The sequence below is a fragment of the Lytechinus pictus genome, chromosome 7 (genome assembly GCF_037042905.1).
Source record: "Lytechinus pictus isolate F3 Inbred chromosome 7, Lp3.0, whole genome shotgun sequence".
NCBI classification, from domain to species: Eukaryota; Metazoa; Echinodermata; class Echinoidea; order Temnopleuroida; family Toxopneustidae; genus Lytechinus; species Lytechinus pictus.
The window spans coordinates 42,168,931-42,178,124 of NC_087251.1; the positions used below are offsets into that span (position 1 = coordinate 42,168,931).

General features: G+C 36.7%; 1 long non-coding RNA gene across 1 annotated transcript; it reads right to left on the reverse strand.

Moving 5' to 3' along the window:
* Positions 1 to 766: 766 nt before the first annotated feature.
* On the reverse strand, positions 767 to 8,982 carry LOC129265723 (uncharacterized). Its single transcript, XR_008584943.2, has 4 exons — positions 8,877 to 8,982; positions 7,272 to 7,339; positions 5,655 to 5,720; positions 767 to 4,131 (listed from the first exon to the last, which is right to left on the reverse strand). It is a non-coding gene; the product is annotated as an uncharacterized LOC129265723 (long non-coding RNA).
* Between the last annotated feature and the right edge of the window lie 212 nt (positions 8,983 to 9,194).

The window sequence follows — 9,194 nt, forward strand, 5'->3', positions numbered from 1 at the left end:
ATGATCGTTAAAATGCAATGAAAACCCCATGGCTTGGTTTTAAACAATAGTTATCACATTCAAGAATTCACCCGTCAAACTTCTTCTATGTAAGAGTGCTACTATTTCTGTTTACTTTGAGCAAAAATATACCAAGTTTATAATCAACGTGATAAGGCAGGAACATCTCTATAATTTTGGACCTGAGAATATAGTGGATAGGATAATCAATGTTCATACTTGACATTCATTGCCAAATTACTATGACATTTTCAAACGTTTCTGCTTTTAATTTCCCTTTAATAGAACCCTTGAATAAATTCAGTTTGCTGAACTCAGCACAAAAAAAGGAATAAAATGTAAGTTTACAGAAAAGTACACTTTACATGACAGGAATATGATTAAGTGCAGTCTGAAAATACTTATTGCCAACAGAGCTATTATGCCATGAACCAAATTTATCATATCTAGTCTGTAACAAATATAACTCATCTGTCAAACTATGACCTCCCCGGTTATGCATGTTAGTGTGCCATCCCATTTCTTTGCTTTTATATCCATCTGAATAAACCATAAAAGGCGCTAATCCCCAAATTCCTACCAGTCATAACATGCAATTTGATACTCGGATGACGGGTTTCGATAAAAGAAATTAATCCCCTATTCATCTCCAGCCACAGCCACCCTGTATCTTGTGCATGAATATGGAATCGGGTAATATACTCCTTAGGAGATGTAGCACGATTTATTCACTTCTTGGAAAATGTTTTTTTTTTATATACTTTCTCTGTGCTAAAGGAGCAAGGTTGCAGTGTACTAACGACCTTTGGGTCTTCTACATTTTAGTAAATTTTTTTGTATTAGAGCTAATTCAAGAACAGAACTTCTACCATTTATGTTACAGTCACGTCAGCATACAGACTAACTGTTGGTATGTCATTGGGAATAATGAAATAATAGCTTTGATTGGTCTTGGGGCCCATAAGACAGGTTAGCGATTAATCGCTTATTTGAAAGAACAATTCCGATTGGTTAATAGTGAATCTAACTGAGCAAAGTGCCCATGCAACAATAATATTAATAGGCCATTTCATTACGCGATTAATTGCTAACCTTTGTGTTACAGGGCCCTGGGGGGTGTTTCACAAGGATTTAAGTAAGATGTAGAGTCACACTTAAATGCCTATGCCTAGTTTTAAAATATTTATAAAATATTGCGAGTGGTGAAGTTCACCACCGCTCCAACAACGGCCAGTCAAAGTTTGACACCGCTAGACGCACGTTCGTGGACGCTTGCATCTGCTATTAAAGCCAACGCAAAAATCTTGCACGCTGGATCACCGCTGCTTCGCCATCTTTGCCCTGGTGGTGATTAAATGTTGCACAAACTTTGGTGGAGCGGTTGTAAGTGTTTCACGAGTGGACACGGGATGGGTGGAACGGTGTCGGGCGTTGAAGCAGCAATCCATTGCGGTGATGAACTTTGGTTTGGCGATTGGTATGGAGGTGTCAGAGCGAGACCAGCATTTGGCTATAAATACAGGGAGAAGTGGACCAGGAGCCCATTTTGAATCTATCAGAACTTCTATCAAAGCGATCTGTTCAGCTCTGTAGTCAAAAGCGGTATGCCGCTAAACCAACTTTAAACCCCCGCCGAGCCAACACCCGCATGCACAGGATGCCGCTCTATCAAATCTCGCATCACCGCTAAACAACCGCTAAAGCAATGCCGGCTTCAGCGGTGCACCGCTAAAGCAAAAACCGTGTTTTCCATTTTTTCCACCCATTTTGTACGTGATAACGAACGTTGTCGAAATTCTGCCCCCTATCCCTAGCGTTCAAGGAACGCTCCAACAGAGTTTGGGCGTTGTGACCAGGCCTATACTTCAATCTTTGTGAAACACCCCCCAGGAGACGGTATCGTTGGTGAGACTGTAGGCAGCATTACACATGATATCATCAGACAGAGGAAGGATTATCTGATCTAATTTTTAAAAAAATAAGACAAGGTGGTAATGGGAGGGTAATTTTTCTTTAAATTCATAAAATAATCTGTCTTCTATAGTGACATTCAGAAGTATTCAGAAGTAAATATAGAATACTTAATGTTTATATATTCTACATACTCATAATCAACAAATCGCTGAATGTATAAAGGACCTTCTAGTAGGCCTATATGAATTTAAAAAAATTAAGTTAATACTACTCTGAAAAGAAAATCCAATAGTGAGTATGTTTTGAATATTACATTTTAGTCATTTTTTGTATTAGAGCTAATTCAGGAGCAGTCCTTATAATGACATTCATTCGTTCTGATATCGGTGTAGTGATAATAACTTTTTAGAAGTCATAACTGAAGTATTATTTGCCTGAATTTTACTTCTCTGGCATTCTTTTTTTCCCCCCACAATAATCAACTCTTTAAGTTAGAACGATTCCCTCCCCAAACTACCAATTGGTCGCTACATCACACTGACATGGTGTATGCATTCAATTTGAAAGCCTTAAAGACAATAACAACTATGGAAAAGTCATACACTTTTAGTGATTGCTTGAGTTGATCATAATTCATTCCTCCTTTAAAAACAAATTTATAATTATGTTAGAATCTCATTACAGGATCAACATCTTTCAGCCAACTGCAAACTGGTTCTGAAAAATTCAATATCCACCATCACCTAGTGAAAGCCCAACTTTGTTATTTCCTATTTTTTTCCATTTGAATAGATTTTTACCAAATCACAATATATTATCGCACAAGTGGGAATACCGATCTCTCTTTAATGCCTGGGTATATAGGACAGACTCAACTGGGAATACAGGATTTGGGTAAATCCTTCGCTCCATAAATATCTTGATCAGGAAGCATTTATCTGATCTCCTCTTAATTCCTTCCAGATAAAATGTTCAGCAGCATATTTGAAATGAAAGAAAATATATTCAAATTGACTAAGGGAAGAACTTTGCAGGTTTCAGTCTTTGGATTCTGTTATTTGGTTCAATTTCTATAAACCAAAAGCACTGCCTTATTTTATGAGAATAAACCAGATTACCATTTTTTTTATTTGTTTATTTTCAAAAGAATACTATAAAATAAATAAACAAAGACAGCAAAAAACTGAGATAAATTGCCAAGAGAGACAGAATACATTAAACTTTCAGCATCAGCTAAAAATAGCAATTGGATGAAAGAAAAAAAGAGAAGATTATTTCAAAACTATTTTTCTTTCTGAAGGAATCAAAGTAAGTAAACTTGAGATATTTGTTATTCTCATTTGACAGACGAAAATGCAAATATAAAAAAAATCTAAATATGTTGTTAATAAATTCTTGGGATTTCTTCAAATCAAATGACAATATATGGGCTTTCCTTATGGGTTGAAATGAGGCCTTTTACAATCTAAAAAGTGATACAAATTGTCTCAAAACTTCTCAGTTTAGTTTTCTGAGATGTTTTTCTTTCCCTAAGCAACCTGTTGTAGAAAATCAATCCTAATAAAACTAGACATTAGGTGGTTTCAGACCGCCTCGAAGTTCGTCAGTTCCAGGTATTTTTTGATCGGGAAATTTACCCTGATCAGAAAATACAAGGTAATATTGGCAATGTGAAAGCAAATTAAGCGTAATCTCCCCAAAAGAAAATACCCACTAAATAGTAGGTACTTGTCAAAATTACGAGAACTTTCGCGGGGATTTTTCCAAGGTCGCAGGTATTTTGGCAATGTGAAAGCAATTTACGGGAACTTTTAGCCCAGTGTGTAGTTGGCCCTTAGTTGGGCGCTGGCGCCGTGGGTGGCTGCTGAGCTAGTGATTTTGAATCTCGCGCCTTGCCTGCTTATCAGACCATACTGCGCATGCTCGTAACTTCAGGAACTTATCCCAAAGGGTATGTTTCAGGGCGGTGCGAATGCAGAAATAATTAATGGGTATTTTTTAGCCTAAAAAAGTTCTCGTAATTTAACGGGGATTCTTATGATCGAGGCCGTTTGAAACCACCTATATTCTGCAAGGATGGAAGTGTTTTACTAACCTGAGCAACTCGTTCTAGGAGAGGAGGTAGCCATCCTGTATTGGCTTCACAGTGACTATCAAGAAAGGTTAGAACACTGGCTTTCGCTGCATCCGCTCCTCTTATCCTTGATCTGATCAGACCTGAAGTAAGTAATTGTAAAGGCAAAAAAAAAGGAGTTCACTTCACATTTCAAAATATAAAGTGAGCTGGATGAAAAATTTCATTTCATAAACGTAGGCCACTTGTTGCAGTCTTATAATCCTCATTCTTGATTAGTATATTTAAGCATTTTTTTCAGTCTCCAATCAAAGAACCTTGACAAAAAACAACCTTGGAGTGAATGTTTCTAGTGAAAGTAGACTTTGTGAATGATCCATTTCAAAATTTTATACTAAAAGAGTGAGTCTAAAACCATCGTAGCTCTAAAGGTTTAATTCTCCACTCAAAACACCACAAACATATTCTTCACAAATATTTTCTTCATTATATTTTGACTTCCCACTTTACAACTGAACACTAATGTTCCATGCATGCTTACTCATCATATTTATTGGCTTGATATCCATACCTATAGGGTGACAAGGAGGCATGTTTATGAAGCAGGAGATTTAGTATGGAGTTAAATTAGAACATGAAACCCTAGCTGCCATTCTATCAACCCAAGGTTGACAAAGTGTCACAATATTTGAAATCGAATATTGACGATATATCACCCATTCAAACCGATATAGGTGAACGAGCAGGGAATAGACTGCTGAAATTTGCTAACAAATTAATTTATCTAATTGTCTGAATGAAATGAAATTAAATTTCCAACTAGCCCATCCTCATATCCTCATTCTCTCATCGCCTCTTCTTCCTTCTCTCCTTCTTTTCCTCATCCTCCTTCCATCTTCCTTGATTCACTCATCTCGATTGCTCCCCTTCTCAATCCTCCCATATTCTCCAAATCCATGGCAAATATACACCCCATCTCGTCTCTTTCTCCTCCTCTTTCTTCCCCTCACTCCTGAATTTACCCCTTTTCCTCCTCTACCCCACCCCAATCGCTCCCTCAATCTCAATCATCCTGTTATTCTCCACATCCATTGTAAATGTACATCCCATCTTTTCCCTTCCTCCCCCTTTCTTTATCTCACTCTCTCTCTCTCTTTCTCATCTCCTTCAACTTCTCTTCCTCCTCTACCCCACCCCATTCGCCCCTCAATCTCAATCCTCCCCTTATTCTCCACATCCATTGTAATTGCACATCCCACCTTCTCCCTCCCTCCCCTCTTTCTTAATCTCTCTCTCTCTTTCTCATCTCCTTCAACCTCTCTCCTCCTCTACCCTCCATCTCTATTCTCCTGTTTCCACTGTTAACGTACATCCCACCTCATCCCTTTCTCATCCTCTTACTTCCCCCTCCCCCCCCCCCTCCCCCCTCTTCCTCTTCTACCCAACCTCATTACCCCCCTCCTTTTCAATCATCCTCTTATTCTCCAAATGCATTGCAAAGATACACCCCCACCTTCTCATCGCTCTCTCCCTTATTTCCTTCACCTCTTCATCCTCCTCCCCTCTTCCCTATCTCAATCAGCCCCCCACCCATCCGTCCATATCTTACTCCTCTCACTTTCTCAAAATTCACTATTATCATAGTTAAAACAATTAATGTACATACCTTCCCTGAGGTTGTTGCGTATAAGCTTCACTTTGGGTATACTCGTTAAAACCTCTCCATCAATGGCTGAAATTTCAATTAGAAAAAGTTGAATTAATCATTCGGAAATCTTCATTTCCACTCGGAGCAAGTTCAAATATTGAGTATATCTAGAGGCCTGTTGCATAAACAATTGCAATCGAACGTAACTCTAGAAATCAAACACAAGCTGATTTCCAACCGATTAAAAAGCATATTAGTGCATTGCGCTTGATTTTTTTTCAGCTGCATTCAAATGCATCTCTTGTTTTTAGCAATGGCCCTAAGATATTAAGATAAATGAATTTAACACATCATACACAATCATATCAAAAGAATGATTAATTCGTTGGGTGATAAAGACAAGTATTAATTAAGATATTCATTTTTCTCCAAGAATACCAATATGTGGGTTTGAATCCCGCCGAGTCTGACTGTGAGCCTTTTCACAAGCTGACTTCACACTGCAGCTGCATTGTGGCATTGTTTGATAAACATGAATATCTTCTTATTTACACAATGATCCTGTTTAAAAATGTAGCATCATTAATTCAGTAGAAAAAAAGGGTTATGCAAAACAAATACAGCACAAGACAATATACAAACATTAACTTTGATCTGTGATAATCAATAAATAGTGAGAAATACAAATAACTCTTGTTTGTATTCTTCTCCTGTATGCGATTCAGACATCGTGTTTATACACCAAGAAACATTAAAAAGGTGCTTTATCTATCAGCTTGAACTGGATACTAAACAAGAAAAAGGTTAGCAATGAAGAAATCATATCACTAATATTTGTTTTTCATCTAATTCACTCCATGACTTTGTTGTGTTATGTTGACTCCATTTTGAAATATAATACCGTAAAAAACTAATGAATAAAATTTATTGTTTTACATTAGTTTTCATTTCACCATTTCCATCCACTGGGCTATTTATATAATGTGCTTTTACAATGAACCAATACCATTTCTTTCTCTATTTTAAAAATCTAATCTAATCTATTGATTTCATTCTATTCTATTATATTCTTATCTAAATTCGAATTTAAATTCTACTATAATCTAACTGAATTCATCTGAAACTCCGAAGACACTTGAATATTACAATAATTTTCATCTACTAATATACATATCACCTCACTGGTACTATTAGATCACTCGGAAGCAGAAAACTTTTCTATAATTCTTTGTATGAACTTTTCACTCAATCCTTTCTTTAAAAAAAATCTTTCATTTGTATGCACTATGCACGAGCATCGAATATCATCGAATATCAAAATACTGATCTCCAATCTCTAATAGAAACAATGCTGAACCAAAATGATCACGGATGGACAAGCAAAGATGAACTATAAAGGTCAAGTCCAAGGAATTGACAGACTCTAAAGATATAAGATTCTACTTGACTTTGTATTCATCTTTCATGAAGGAAGATCCTATTTCAGAAGCTTTCTGCATGCAAATATTGGATGGAGAAATAGAGAAAATGGCTATAATGGATGGATGGGTATACTGATGAGGATTTGGAATGGATGGACTCCGAGAGGATGGAAGGATTTAAGAAGCAATAAGGATTAGAAGGGAGAGAGCTTACGGTCATCACTGCAATCATCAACCAGAATGACCTCTTCAATAAGCTGCGGAGGACTTCTACTCAGAACACTGAAAAAAGAAAGGTAAGTATAGGAAATTATGTCTTCATACTGTCGCTTGGCTGTCAATACCTCATATCTTAAAATGTATTAGAAAAAGAAAGAGAACAGAGCTCTAAAAACCCCTATATGTAAGAATCACTACAATAATGGCAGGTTGCAACTTCATGTTGTATGAAAACAATCTCCTAGCTCCTAGACAGAACTGGGTACAGGGGCCCGTTACACAAAACTTAGCAATGATCGTAGAACATTTTTTTAAAGATTGATTGCATTGGCTACAATGTACAATCAATCGTGAAAATCAAGCGTACGATTAATCACTAACCTTTGCGTTACAGGACCCAGATCTGCAAAAGAAAATTGTCTCTTAACTCGTAACCTAGCCTATAACCTAGGCGGAGGCTGTAGCTTTTGTCTTTACCTTTATGAGTCAGATGCTGTTATGCGAAACGTCAATATTCTGTCCTCATGTAAAGATCTCTTGTACCCCTTTCATAAACCCATCCTCCAATTAGCCGCCTAAGAGTAATGCGGATAATTCAATAAAAATTGCGTTCACAAACTCTGAAAATAATCCGCACTATTTTTACGAGCGCCCGTCCTGAAAAAGGCGGATAATCGTCATGACAACTGCACATGCCCCCTCCGATGCGGTTGTGTTGGAAAAGGGTGACCAGTAAAAATTGCTGTTGGGCCAGTAACTTTTCAGAAATACCCAGATTTACTGGTCCGACATGACCAGTAAAAATATATCAAACTGATACAAATGATCTTTTCTCCTCTTTTTGTAAATGATAAAAATGGTTCTCCAAAATGGAGAAATTGCTTTCATTAATTATGTTGTGACTGTGTACTGTTTATTGTTTAATGGGGGGGGGGGGGATAAAATCAATAAACGACAGCATAATAATTTTTAATGTTTTTATTTATTTGGGGGGACCAGTAAATTTTAGGTTCAGACCAGTAATAAGTTCAAAATCTACTGGTCCGACATGAATAGGTTAGACCAGTAGAAAAAAGTGTTAGCGTAGAGCCTGGAATAACCAATGCATTGAAAAAGTCCCGGCAAAAATTATGTGATTTCATACCTACTTTTTAGCTAGTACCTTCTTTTTGGAACATTGCAAGTAATTTTCTTTCACATTGGAGAAAAACATTTGGTATTTTCTGATCGGGATTAAATGGGTATATTCCTGATCAGAGCTTACCTGTGGGGTGTTTCATAAAGCTGTTTGTAATGTTACGCTAAATTTTATGAATGACTCAAAGATGTTCTTAGTAGCTAGGTCAGTTACATATGGATAATCACATACCTTCAGAAAGGGCCATCTTTTATTCGTAAAATGAAAGTCATTCGTAAAGTTATAAACAGCTTCATGAAACACCCACCTGGTATACTCTTGGTTTTCGATTTGATCTGAAAGCACATAACAATATTTTTGCATCTTTTTAAGAGAAGATCTGTCATATCTCAATGTGGTATTATGGTATTTATCTATGGCTCGCAGACTTTTAAAGCTAATTACAATCACATGTAGACTTACCTAACTATGGTCCTTAATAAAGTCGACCGAGCTTCATTATGGAACGTTATGATGACTGATGTTGAAGGTAACCTTGAGACATCGTAGGCTTTCTTATGACATCTGAAGCAAAATGAAAGAGAGAAAGAAAGATGATGAGTGAATGGTCAAGCGATGGCATGGCAACCGCTTCAATTACATCTTGACTATATGGATAAGGTACTATTATTATGATATGAATGGACAGTCAACTAATCAAGCTAACATTTATTTTCTCAAGGATGAAAATAATGATTTTCACCAGGAATAAAAAAAAATAATTTTCATTCTTCACAAAGA